Source organism: Protopterus annectens, chromosome 11.part0 (genome assembly GCF_019279795.1).
Source record: "Protopterus annectens isolate FY-2018-M chromosome 11.part0, PAN1.0, whole genome shotgun sequence".
Taxonomy (NCBI): domain Eukaryota; kingdom Metazoa; phylum Chordata; order Ceratodontiformes; family Protopteridae; genus Protopterus; species Protopterus annectens.
Window position 1 is genome coordinate 138,649,828 of NC_056745.1, and position 13,344 is coordinate 138,663,171.

The 13,344-nt window shown below is 43.2% G+C and overlaps 1 protein-coding gene across 5 annotated transcripts in view; it reads left to right on the forward strand.

The window, feature by feature from the left end:
- Nucleotides 1–13,344, forward strand: part of LOC122815212 (voltage-dependent L-type calcium channel subunit alpha-1C-like) — a 2,602,552-nt gene that overhangs the window by 2,485,104 nt on the left and 104,104 nt on the right. The window lies entirely within an intron of this gene.

The window sequence follows — 13,344 nt, forward strand, 5'->3', positions numbered from 1 at the left end:
AAACAGGGGACTTGATTCTGATTTTGGATCTTGGTGTCTTGAACAAATCAGTTTGGCATGCAAAGTTTCAGATGGCCATGCTTCAGTCTATTCTGTCCTTCCTGGGCAAGAATGACTAGATGTGTTGATAGGCCTTCAGGATGCATACAGTCACATAGAAAAGAACAGATGATCCAGAAGGTGTCTACGCTTCTGGCTGGGAGACATTCACTATCAGTTCAGGGCACTGGCCCTTGGCCTCACCATAGTCCCAGGGTGTTCATCAAATGCATGGTAGCAGCTCACTTGAGACTAATGGTATTCTGGGTGTTTTTGTATTTAGACAACTGACTCATTACTGCCCCGACCAGGCATCTACTACTGCAAGTGTGGGATCAGGTACTCCAGACTTGCTACAACCTGGGGATAACTGCAAACTACAGCAAGTCTCATTTGGGGCCATCTCAGACTCTGGAATTCATAGGAAAAGTGTTCACTACAAAGTCAATGACAGCTTCCATTCCATTCTCAAGAGTACTAACTGTAAGCATCCAGGTCAGGAAAATAATCCTCAGTACCACAGTTTTGGCTCAATTGATTCTACAAGCCGTAGGGTCAGCATCATCAGCCATAATTCTAGTTCCCCTAGCAAGATTTCATATGAAAATACTTCAATGGATGCCATCAACACAATGGTCAATTCTTTATCACCCCATGTTGACACAGATAAAAATAACCAATGCATGCAAGAAATACCTTTGGTGGTGGATTCAGTCAGACCAACTTTTACAAGGTCATCCCTTCATTCTCCCTCAATCCCAAGCCATAGTGACCATGGACGCGTTCCAGATTGGGTGGGGGACAATTTCTGGTAATGGCAGTCCAAGGCACGTGGTACCCGAAGAGGCCAAAACAAATATCAATGTTCTGGAGATGAGAGCAGGCCTTTTAGCATTGCAGGCATTTCAAGACTCTCTCCTTTTCGGAACAATTACAGTTCAAATGACATAGTTTGGTACATCAACAAACAAGGAGGAACCAGTTCTTACACCTTATGTCATTAAGCCCTCAGGGTGTGGCAATGAGTGATCTCATCCAACCACTTTCTAATAGCAATCCACACTCTGAGGAAGTCCAGTGTGATAGCAGACAAACTGAGCAGGTCCATGTTACTACCTCATGAGTGGCCTCTCAACAATAAAGTGACAGATATGATTTTCAGTCAGTGGGGCCAGCCTTGCGGTGATCTTTTTTCATCCCCTGTAAACAAAAAGTGCATCAGCTTTTTTGCCCTAATCCTCCCACAGGGGGGAAATCACCCAGAAGTGGTTTCCTTTGTGCATATCATCCAGTTACCCTAATTCCCAGATTTCTACAGAAAGTTGCCTGGTTGAAGAGCAAGTTAATCCTCATTGCACCATATTGGCCTCGACAGATTTGGTTTTCCTTCCTTTTGCCTCATCTACTGTACCCACCTTGGATTTTGGATCCGGTTCCAGACCTCCTGTGTCACTCGACAGGCATGACACATCCAGAGCTTTTAAACCTCAAGCTAACAGCATGGTTTCTCCAATTTCATTGATGGCCAGACAACTGATGCTGTCTTCTCCTGTTCACCACATAATTTTATCTTCATATAAGGCCCCCACAAGAAAACTTTATAGAAGCAAATGGAAAAGATTTGCTTTTTGGGCACAGCAGAAACACATCAATCCCTTTTCAACTCCAGTACAAAGTGTCCTAGAATTTTTGGCAACAGTTTTTAATGAGGGAGTTAGCTCCTAAACAAAGTCCAATTACCAGCAATTTCTGATTTTCACATTGGATTTGACAGTTCTTCCTTAGCTTCTTCTAAGCTTTGTAAAACCTTTTCAAGGGACACCCTCCTGCTCAGACCATCTTACAAAGATCCTACTCCACCATGGGATTTAAATTTGGTGCTACAAACTTTGATTCAATCCCAATTCTAACCAGCAGCCAAATGTAAAATTAAATCCTTGACCTGGAAGACTATTTTTCTAGTGGCCATTACTTCTGCTAGAAGAAATTCAGAACTTCAAGCTTTATCGTCTGAACCTCCTTACTTGGTTTTCATAAGGACGGAGTGATATTACGTACCAATGTGTCTTTCCTTCCTAAGGTGGTGTCAGAATCCAAACTCAATCAGTCAATTCATTTACCAGTTTTCTTTCCAACTTTTTCAAACAAAGGTGGATATATGTTACATTTATTAGATATTCACAGACAATTATGTTTCTACTTACACAGAATGAAAGACATCAGAAAAACACACCAATTGCTTGTATCCTTTGTAGATTCAAAATTGTGCAATTCAGTTGCAAAGGTCACATTGAATCACGTTCATTTACAGCAAGCTGGGCAAGATATTACCAAAACCTATAAGAGTGCATTCAACAAGATCCATGGCAACTTCCACGGTATTTCTTTCTAAACCTTCCATGGATGATATTTGTGCTGCAGCAACCTGGGCAAATCCTCATACCATTATCACTCATTAAAAATTAGGTCTGGTCTCTAGAGGAAGGGCACGTTTTGGCCCAACTGTGCTCAGGAACATTCTTCCTTAGAGTCCACTAGGGAATTTAGGTAGCTGGGGACTCTGCCCTAATTGTTGAGGAATGAATGAAAATTGACATCATCAGATAAAAATGTTATTACTTACTTACCATAACATCCCATCTGTGTTGTCCATTTTCATTCTTCCTCAACTTACCTCCCACCAACCCCCATCCTTTTCTTATTTGACTTCTGGAAGAACGAGAGACTATGAGGACACAACTATCCGTCATTTTGAGCTCCAGTCAGGCTCCATACTTTTAGATCTTTCCTAAACAATGTCATGCCTTTCCTTTCAGAGATATAGGTATATATATATATATATATATATATATATATATATATATATATATATATATATATATATATGATAGTATGATATATGGGTCTACTTTTCGTCACCGAAAGCCGGCACCAGTACAGCAAAAGTGCAGTTCAATGAAAACTCACTGTCATGAACCATGTTTCAACGAACAATGGTCAGCACTTCCAGGATCCTTTAGAAAAACAGGTGCAGTGTTTTTTTTCCTTATCATTTAAAGTTGTAATTGGAGTGGAACCTATACAGCAGTTGGAGCTTGATGATATAGATTGCTGTACAGTGAGGATAAGGAAATTTACCCTTTTCCCCACTGTAGTGCGATCTTGGAGTTAGCATATAACGTTAGTGGGGGTGTGGGGGGCACAGCCCCACATGGGGGGTGCATGGAGGCTTGTCCCCCTGAAGAAATGTGTTTGCAGTGTATATTTTAGTGTTTTTGCACTTCGGTTAAGTGCAGTTTGCAATAGTGAGTTTTCGTTGAACTACACTTTCGGTTTATTGGTGTCAGCTTTTTGAGCGTGATTTCAGTAAAGAAAAGTAGACCCATATGTCGATATATATATATATATATATATATATATATATATATACACATATATATATATATATATATATATATTTGTTCTTACACACGGGTTCGGAGCCAATCCTCGGCTCCGAGTCGGCCGCATCATAAGCTCTGCATTTCAGAGAATCTCGAGGCACAGTCCATATCCCATGATCCTCCGCTGTTATCCCTCAGATCTAGTTTGCCGCTGCAGCAGATCGCATCGAGGAGAGAGCTCGGGCCAGTAAAATTTTGTATTTTGCTATTAGTACTCTATTTAAAACTAATTTTACTAGTTAGTTTAGACTTAGTAACCAGGGTGTGTGTGTGTGTGTGTGTGTGTGTGTGTGTGTGTGTGTGTGTGTGTGTGTGTGTGTGTGTGTGTGTGTGTGTGTACCTTTTCTTAGGGTTTTACCGTTATATATATATATAGTTTTTTCCGAGTTTCGGTTTAGGCCGAGTTAGTCCTGTCAGGGCTCTGATAGTAGCAAAATTACAGTTAGGTTTGTAGGCTTATATATACATAGATATATATATATATATATATATATATATATATATATATATATATATATATATATATATATATATATGTATAGATAAATATTTTTCTTCTTCATATATCTAATATTGCTAGTACTTTGCTGTGTGGCTTGACTGTAGTTGTAGTTGTGTGCAGTGTTTCTATATATTTAGAATTGTTAGTGCTTATTACAAGTTCTTGTTACAAGATTAGTTACTTGTTTTGGACATGGCAGATAAGGCCAAGTCTGGGTTCAAGAGATGTCAGTGTGGACAGAAGATTTTCATCACTGACAGTCATACTTCCTGCATCTACTGTCTTGGCCCTCTCCATCTGCAGGAAGACTGTTCTATCTGTCATTCCTTCAGTGGAAGGGTCATGATGGAAAGGCGCAGGAAGTTAATCGAGAGGGGTTTGCTAAAGCCCGACTTTCAAGAAGCCTTGGAGAAGGCTGATCAGTCGTCAAAGTCTTCGAAGAGGTTGAAGTCTTCGAAGGTATTGGAGCCCAGTTCATCGGCTACGAGCACCTCCACTAAGATTCGGTCACTGGCTCCACAGACCTCGGGGACGAGTATCGAACGGTTGTCTCTGATCGAGGCCCAGGTCTTGGAGCCGGTGTCGGAGGTGCCTCCATCTTCGATCCTTCGTTCGGTGACATCTTCGGCCCCTTAGACCTGTTCTTCCAGGCCATTATCTGACACCGACGTGGATCGAGTGGTGCAGAAACTTATGGAGAACACGGCTCTATCCAAGCTCATTGCGGTTTCATCCCAGGTGGTATCGAAACTTGAAGCCCTCCCTGTGTCTCCTGCAGATCCTCCTCCGAGACCCAGGAACCGATGATTGTTAATCCCTCGGTGCCGAAGCCTTCTTTAGTGCGGTCTGCACCATTGACCTCGACTCCCTCGGAGCCTATCGAGGAGTCTCGGAGCTGGCGGTCTCTCCTCGGTTCCAGGGCGGAGAGTCGAACCGAACTCTCGGTTCCGACTCTTCCCGTCGGAGCCTCCGTGCAGATTAGCTTGGTTCCGTCCTCGGGGTCGGAGCCCGTAGTCTCAGTTTTGGGGAAGCTGCCTTGCTCTTCGGATCCGGTGGAGTCCTCGGCCCGGGGCTCCAGTGCCTTCGACGTCATGAGGAAGGTCCTGTCTGAACAGACATTTACTTCATGGGAGTCGTCTTCTCCTTCCCCCAAGGGACCGCGTTCTCTTTCTGCACCCGCAATCCCGGCCAAGTGTAGAGACCCAATGCCTCAGCCAGCCCCAGAGGGTGTCCCCTGTTCCTCGGAAGTCTCACCAGATGCCCCCTCTGATGAAGTTCTGGGGAAGAAATTGTGCAAGAGGAGGCACATTGATTCCCCACAGGAATCATTGACATCGGACACCGATTTGGATGAGTCGGAGGGGTCCCCACAGTCCCCCTCTGAGGATGTCTCATTTGCTGACATCCTGGAGATCTTAAAGCAGAGGGGTGATTGGCAGTGACTTGCCCCCACTGAGGATGAATCGGTGTTGCTGAAGGCTTTTGGGGCTCAACCTTCTACCTCCTGGTTGACTCCGCCCTTCGATGAGTTGATGGACCTAATAGCTCGAAGGGCGTGGGAGAGTCCGGACACAGTGGAACCAGTCCCTCGGAGGCCGAATAAATATATCACTGCCCCCCAGGACAAGGCTTATCTCACTAAGGGAGTCCCAGTTGATGCTATAGTGGTGGCGGCAGCCACGAAGAAGGAAATGTCTGAGGCATTTTCCTCTGTCCATCCTCCTGTTTTCAGTTCAGCGACTTTCTCCATGCGATCGCTGAACTATCTCACGCACTTTACGCGCCTTCAGAGAGGCCTCCTTAAGGAGCTGGGAGTTACTGTCCAGGGTAACACAGATGCTGCTGTCTCGGAAAAGGTAACAGCACAGCTTAACACCCTCAATTCGATAAAAGGTAACAGCACAGCTTAACACCCTCAATTCGATAGTTAACTCGTTCATGAGGCTCATTTCGTATGCGGCCGAAGGTTCAAGTAGGGCTGCGGCCTCAGCGATCGCTCTGCGGAGACAATCCTGGATGCACCTGTGCTCCTTTGTGGAAGCCTTCAAGTCTTCCTTTGCCAATGCCCCCTTGGATGGTGCCACCCTGTTTGGACCCAAAGTGAAGGAGACTCTCACTCGGTGTGAGCAAGAAGGTAAGACCCTGTATGCCGTAGGGGTCCGTTTTTCTGCCCCGACTAGACCGTACCCCAAAGGGCAAAGAGGCGGAAAAATGTGGTTTCGAAAGACTCAGGGATCTTTCCAGTCCACACAGAGTGATGCCCCCTCCAGAGGCAGAGGAGAGGGGAGAAATGGAAGATGCCGCCCAGGCAACAGAGGGGGTCCGCATAACCAAGGTGACAGGGATAGCACCCCTGGGAAGCCCTTCCAGCATTCCTGAGTGGAGGTCCGACTGTCCTACTCTGGAGGCAGTCGGGGGTCGCTTGGCTTTATACCCAGAGGCCTGGCTAAATCTCACTTCAGATTCTTGGGTAAAAAGCATAATAACCAGAGGGTACAACATTCCATTTGTAACCACTCCCCCCGATCAAAAGAGATTTCCAGATGTCCCACCCAATTTACGAGATCAAGCAGCCATAGAAATAGAAAAGCTGCTTGAAAAAAGAGTCATCCAACCAGTCCTGGCGGACCAAATAGGATCCGGAACTTACTCAAGGTTCTTTTTAGTTCCAAAGAAAACAGGGGACTGGAGGCCAATATCGGACCTCAGCAAACTCAACACCTTCGTAAGGAAGGAAAAGTTCCGGATGGTCACGCTACAATCGATCCTTCCCTTTCTGCAGAAGGGCGATTGGATGTGCTCTATAAATCTAAGGGACGCGTACTACCACATCAAAATGGCCATGGCTTCCAGAGATCACCTGCGCTTCTGGCTGGAAGCCAGTCATTTCCAATTTCGAGCTCTACCCTTTGGACTCACCTCAGCCCCCAGAGTGTTCACCAAATGCATGGCAGTAGTGGCGTCTCACCTGAGGCGGCTAGGATTCCTGGTGTTTCCGTATCTGGACGACTGGCTCCTCACCGCCACCACCAAGCATCGTCTTGTGCAAGCCAGGGACTACACAATCAACCTTTGTTCCCATTTAGGAATCACAATAAACTTAGAAAAATCTGCCTTATCGCCCTCACAGCATATCTCATTTATAGGGGCAGATTTAGATACCACTACAGCCTTGATCAAGCTTCCCCAGACAAGAGTGTCAGCCCTCAGGGATCAGGTCGCTGTTCTTCTTCGAAACAAGAGAGCTCCTGCTGCGCAAGTGCTGAAAGCCCTGGGAATGATGACAGCTACCCTTATTGCAGTTCCTTTGGGCAGGATGCACATGAGGGTCCTCCAGTGGCTGCTCTTCACACAGTGGTCGTTCCAACAGCTTCCATTGTCACACGACATCTTGATCACAGAATCTTGCAAGAGGGATCTTCGATGGTGGCTGAACAGTCAAGATCTGACGATAGGTCGCCCATTTGTGCTAGCCAGCTCTACAACCACAATAACCATGGACGCTTCCCTGATGGGGTGGAGGGGACTTTTTCAGGGGAGAACGGTCCAAGGAGAATGGTCCAAGATGGAGTACAATCTGCACATCAATGTCCTGGAGTTGAGAGCGGTGTTTCTAGTGTTGCAACACTTCCACGAATCTCTACCTCTAGGAACAGTGGCAGTTCAGATGGACAATATGTCAGTGGTCTGGTGCATAAACAAACAGGGAGGAACCAGGTCTTACCCAGTATGCAGAGAGGCCCTGAGAATTTGGCAATGGGCTGTGTCCACCGGACGCTTTCTAATGGCAACGCACATCCCGGGGTCATCCATCGTCATCACGGACAGGTTGAGCAGAGCCATACTGTTGCCTCACGAGTGGTCCTTCAAAATTCAAGTGGCGGAGAGGATTTTCCGCAGATGGGGCCAGCCTTGCTGCGATCTATTTGCATCCCCCTTAAATGCCAAATGCAGAAGCTACTTTGCCCTACTCCCCCCTCTGGGGGGTGCCCCCAGGGACGCACTGGTACACGATTGGCCCCCGGGTCTCCTATATGCTTTCCCTCCTGTTCCATTGATACCCAAATTCCTACAGAAAGCCAGGAGTCTGGAAAGGACGGTCATTTTAATAGCACCATTCTGGCCTCAACAGATCTGGTTTCCCTTTCTTCGAACTCACCAGATGGAGGAACCGTGGATCCTGGACCCAGTGCCAGACCTGTTGACACACTCTTCGGGAGTTCCTCACCCATCTCTTCAGTCCCTCAAACTGACAGCTTGACTGCTCCGCTTCCCAATTTAGCCAGGTCGGATTTTTTGTCTCCAGCAGTACAACACATTCTAGTTTCTTCCCACAAAGCTTTCACTAGGAAACTGTACAGGAGCAAATGGAAACGTTTCGCGTGTTGGGCATTAGGTCAAGGTATAGATCCCTTGGTGGCCTCGATACACAAAATCTTGGATTTTTTATCTACACTCTTTCACGAATGGGCTTCTGCGTCCACGATAAGAGTGCAGTTAACTGCCATATCTAACTTTCATGTAGGTGAAGGGAGCTCTACACTTATGTTTCACAGGCTTTGTAGAGCTTTCATGAAGGGTGCCTTACATCTCCGTCCACCCATTCGGGATCCGTTTTTTCCCTGGAGCTTGAATTTGATGTTATCTCAACTTATGTTACCACCCTGTGAACCAGCGTCAACGTGTTTACTTAAATACTTGTCATGGAAGACTCTTTTTCTTATTGCTGTCACTTCAGCTTGTAGGATATCAGAGCTACAGGCCTTGTCGATTTGGTCCCCATACATGGTTTTTCATCCAGACAGAGTCACCTTACATTCTAATCCATCATTTCTCCCGAAGGTATGTTCAATGCTTAATATTAATCAATCTATTGAGCTTCCCACCTTTTTCAAAAAACATTCTAACAAGTTGGAATATATGCTGCACAAATTGGATGTACATAGACAGCTGAGATTTTATTTGGACAGAACAAGGGCATGCAGGAAATCAGATCAGCTCTTTGTTTCCTTCGCGGATAATAAGAAAGGGATGGCAGTAACAAAATGCACGTTATCCAAATGGCTTTCAGACTGCATAAATTTTGTCTATTCAGCTTCCAAACAACCACTTCCGTTCAAACCTAAGGCTCATTCTACTAGGGCGGTTTCTACTTCTCTAGCCCATGCCGCTCGTCTACCGTTGGATACTATTTGTGCGGCAGTGACGTGGGCAAAGTCTCATACGTTTATTACTAACTACAAAGTAGATAGGACCTCCAAGGACAGGGCTTCCTTTGGTTCTACTGTTCTCAGGAACGTTCTTCCTTGAGCCACCCAGGGTAACGGAGCTAGGGACGCTACCCATGTGTAAGAACAAACAGTGAGATTGAACAAGTTCACATAAAGAAGTTATGTTCTTACCATAACGTTCCATGTGAATTGTTCATCTTGCCTTTGTTCTTACATTCCCTCCCTCCTTCCCCCGCCGCGTTCTGGAAGAACTGGTATGACTAGTGTCTAGTTGGTCTTCGCTGGGTTATCTAACACTACCTGTTTATTAGTAGGTGACACATTAGGTGTGCATCTGTCTGTATTTAGTTTATATGGTTTAGGTTCAGGTGTATGGTTGCGTGAGCATTAGACGCAGTGGTTGGTAGTGCGTTCTGGTTTCTTGCAAACTAGATCTGAGGGATAACAGCGGAGGATCATGGGATATGGACTGTGCCTCGAGCTTCTCTGAGATGCAGAGCTTATGATGCGGCCGACTCGGAGCCGATCCTCGGCTCCGAACCCGTGTGTAAGAACAAAGGCGAGATGAACAATTCACATGGAACGTTATGGTAAGAACATAACTTCTTTTTCTTACTCATGGATAAATCTTTATGTAAAGATGTTAATTCTTTTAGCCAGGAGTTAGGTACTGCATCTGAGCCTGAGGTTTTCCAATTAGGAGCTTTTTTTAACTTTGTTTCAATCTCTCTAGCCGTTACTTCATCCCATTTCATGTCCTGTACATTTAAACTTCTTATTCTTTTACCTCTTCTATCCATTTAGCATCTTTATTATGTTCCACAGGATCTTCATAGATATTTCTCCAAAATGTATCTATTTCTTTCCTTTTTTTTTTTGGTTGTGTTTTAATTCCTTTTGCCTTGTTTCCTAATTCTTGATAAACCTTTTTGGATCATCAATAAATTGCTTATTTTGTATTTTCCCTTTAAATGTATTTGCATATCTTCTAAGTTTTTCCATTTGTGCTGATATTTTTAGTTTATTATTTGCAATAGTGCACGATAGAGACTGATCTGTTCTGATAATGTGCATTGCTTTTATCACGTCTGTTTTTCTGAGTATTGATCTGTTCACACTTCTATACTTTTGTAACAGTGACACCTTTTGTCTTAATTGCTTTATAGTTTTCTGTATTTGATACTTCCATGATAGCATTTGATTTTTACCCTTCCTTTCCTTTACAGTCCTGTATTTTTGTGGCAAGATTTTATTTGTTATTACTTTAGCTGCACAGTAATGTATCCTATTTACTTCTGTTATATGGCATAAATCTCTATGAACAGTCCTAATTACTGTGTTCATTTGTTTTATCAGACTTCTAACATTTCGGGTTTTATTGATTTTCTGTAGTCTGTTTTTTTTCATTGATCTTAATATGTTTGTCCATCTCTATTAAATCAAGCAACTCTTCTGTTAGATCATTTTCTTTAAACTGACGACACATTTGTTGTTCTCCATTTCCTGCAGGCATTTAGCATCTATATCACATTATGGAAAGTTTACTTAATTGAATCAATAAAGGTTGAACTTTATTGATCGATTAAGTAAAACATCAAATAACGTAAAAATAAATAAATAAATAAATAAATGGCATAGCACCCCCCTACTTAAACATACCAACTCCCGAGAATGCACTACATTGAGGTAAACGGAAATCTCCCCTTATGGAGATTTTGGTTTACTTGCACGATGTTCTTCACTTTCGATATTGTCGTGCCGACAATATCAGACTCAATATTGTCAGCTTACGACAACGTGAAGTAGAACCGGCATTTATTGTATATAATTATTTATTTAGCATTTGTTTACTGGGAAAGTCCGACTGGGACAGAGCTTATTTTCAGTGGAGGCCTGGAGAGAAACACTCCAGATGGCCCAGGCATTCTATAAAACGTTACAGAGCATCTTTCTGTGACACATTCTCTTCAGTTTCATCCTGTGTCATCCATTGCTCTTTTAAATGGGAACTCACTGGCCTATCACTCATCATAGTTGCCACAATTTCCTGTTCCTTCCCTTGCTGTGCAACTCCAACTGAACGTTTGTACTGGTTTCCTGTTTAAGGCAGTAAAGTATTTTCATATGGCAACTGATCAGATGTTTCCCACTCCACTAGTTTCTCCTTAATATGGTGATCCATTGCTCTATTCTGCTGTGATATTATCAGAGTTAGATTTTCTACACTAAATCCTTCACTTTACAGGTAATCCATAACTTCAATTTCTATTTCTTTAACTTCTCCATTACTAATCCTCTTTTCTACCTTTACTCTCTGTTTTCTTATTTTTTGTATTGTAAAATTTTCCATATCCGGATGCCTTTGCCTGTTTTTTCTTCAAATATCTTTTGTGCTGCTCTTTTGTATTGATTAGTTTTGCTTTCTCCTTTGCATAAATACTGCACCATATTTACTTGGGGGACACATTGTTGTATCATGTTGTGATATAACCTGTATTAGACTTTCTACACTAAATTCATCACTTCTGAGGTATTCCATAACTTCAAATTCTATTTTTTTTAAACTTCTACTTTACTAATCTTCTGTTCTACATTCCCTCTTCGTGATCTTTTTTTTTTTTTTGTATTGTGCAATTTTCCATATCTGGATGCCTTTGCCTTTATTTCTCTTTGAATATCTTTGGGGCTGCTTTTTTTAGTATCAATTAATTTGGCTTTCTCCTTTGCATAACTATTGCACCATATCAGATCTCTCTCTCTTTCTTTCCCATGTCAGTACCTTTCAAAAATCTCTAGATTTTGTTCTTTATATTTTAGCACTTCCTCAGTCACTTCTTTTTCCAAACAGTCCAAGTTTTCTTGGTCTTTATAATGTTTTTCATAAATCTGTTGCATTAATGGGCACACATTTTTATTTGAAGCTTCTGACAGTTTTTCTTGTGCAAGTATTTTACTTTCCTCTAATTTCTCTCTTAATCTTTTTGTACATCTTATGTCTAGTAATTCTGGGCTTCCCACATAATAGTAACCATATATAATTTCTTTCTTATCCTCAATAGTCCACTCTATTGTCTTTATGACTCCTTTTTGACCTACCATTTTTTTGTGATTTCTCTGGACTACTACTTCCTTTTACAACAGAGGGTCCATTCTCCCCCTGGGTCTGGCCTAGCCCCATTATAGGGATGTTTCCGTGTCTTGAGTATTCTACACGCTCATGTTTTCCAGTCCTAGCACCAGTGCGCCTACCAGGATTGGGTATTTTTTATCCTGGGTCTTGTGCACCCAACTTTCTCTTTTAAATTTTTTAACTTACTTTTGTCCATGATTTATGCTAGATAAAATACAGTCAATATATCAGTGTCATCTTGGTGAGATTTTGCGAAAAACAGGTTTCACCTAGTGAAAGTACTCACCAAGACTTGATTATGAATTTAATTCCAGTAATACTACTCTCCTTTCTTTGCTGATTTATCATCTCTCCATTCAGACCCCTTTTTTTTTCAATAAGCACAGACCGATGTCAGGGTAGATTTACTTTACTTATGGCAAACTTGCCGCTGTGTCTATTCACTGCAGGTCCAGATGATATATTTGCTCAGCATGCATCTTTCAGGCATCCTGCACGTTTTGAGGCTATGGCTAAGAAGTATGATGGTGATGAGGCTGGGACTGTCTCACCAGGGAGGGCCTAATCTCTCACTGGCAGATAGGGTAGCTCACCTCTGTTACCTGATGTTGCTCAGCCACAGCCAATGCAGAGCAGGTGGCAGAGGCTGTAGTAGAGAGAGAGAGAGATAAATAGATAGATATATGGATGAAACAGAGACCCTGATGGAGTGGACTGTAAATTCACTCATCTGGCCAACCCCTACCATTCGGCTACCAGGAGATGGTGTGGCCCATACCACTGGTGACCCTGATCCATCATGTGTTGTTGGATCCTTGTTATATCCCTCTGGATCAGGGTGGTAGATGATGCACTGCTTCTTGTATCCCACCCTAGCCTTAGCCATGTGTGAATCCTTTCTTCTGTGCCATGTTCCATAACTTTTGCATTGTCCAACCCATACCTTCACTATTTGTTTGCCCTCTGTATTCATCAGTCCCCCATCCTACTATGTGTGCA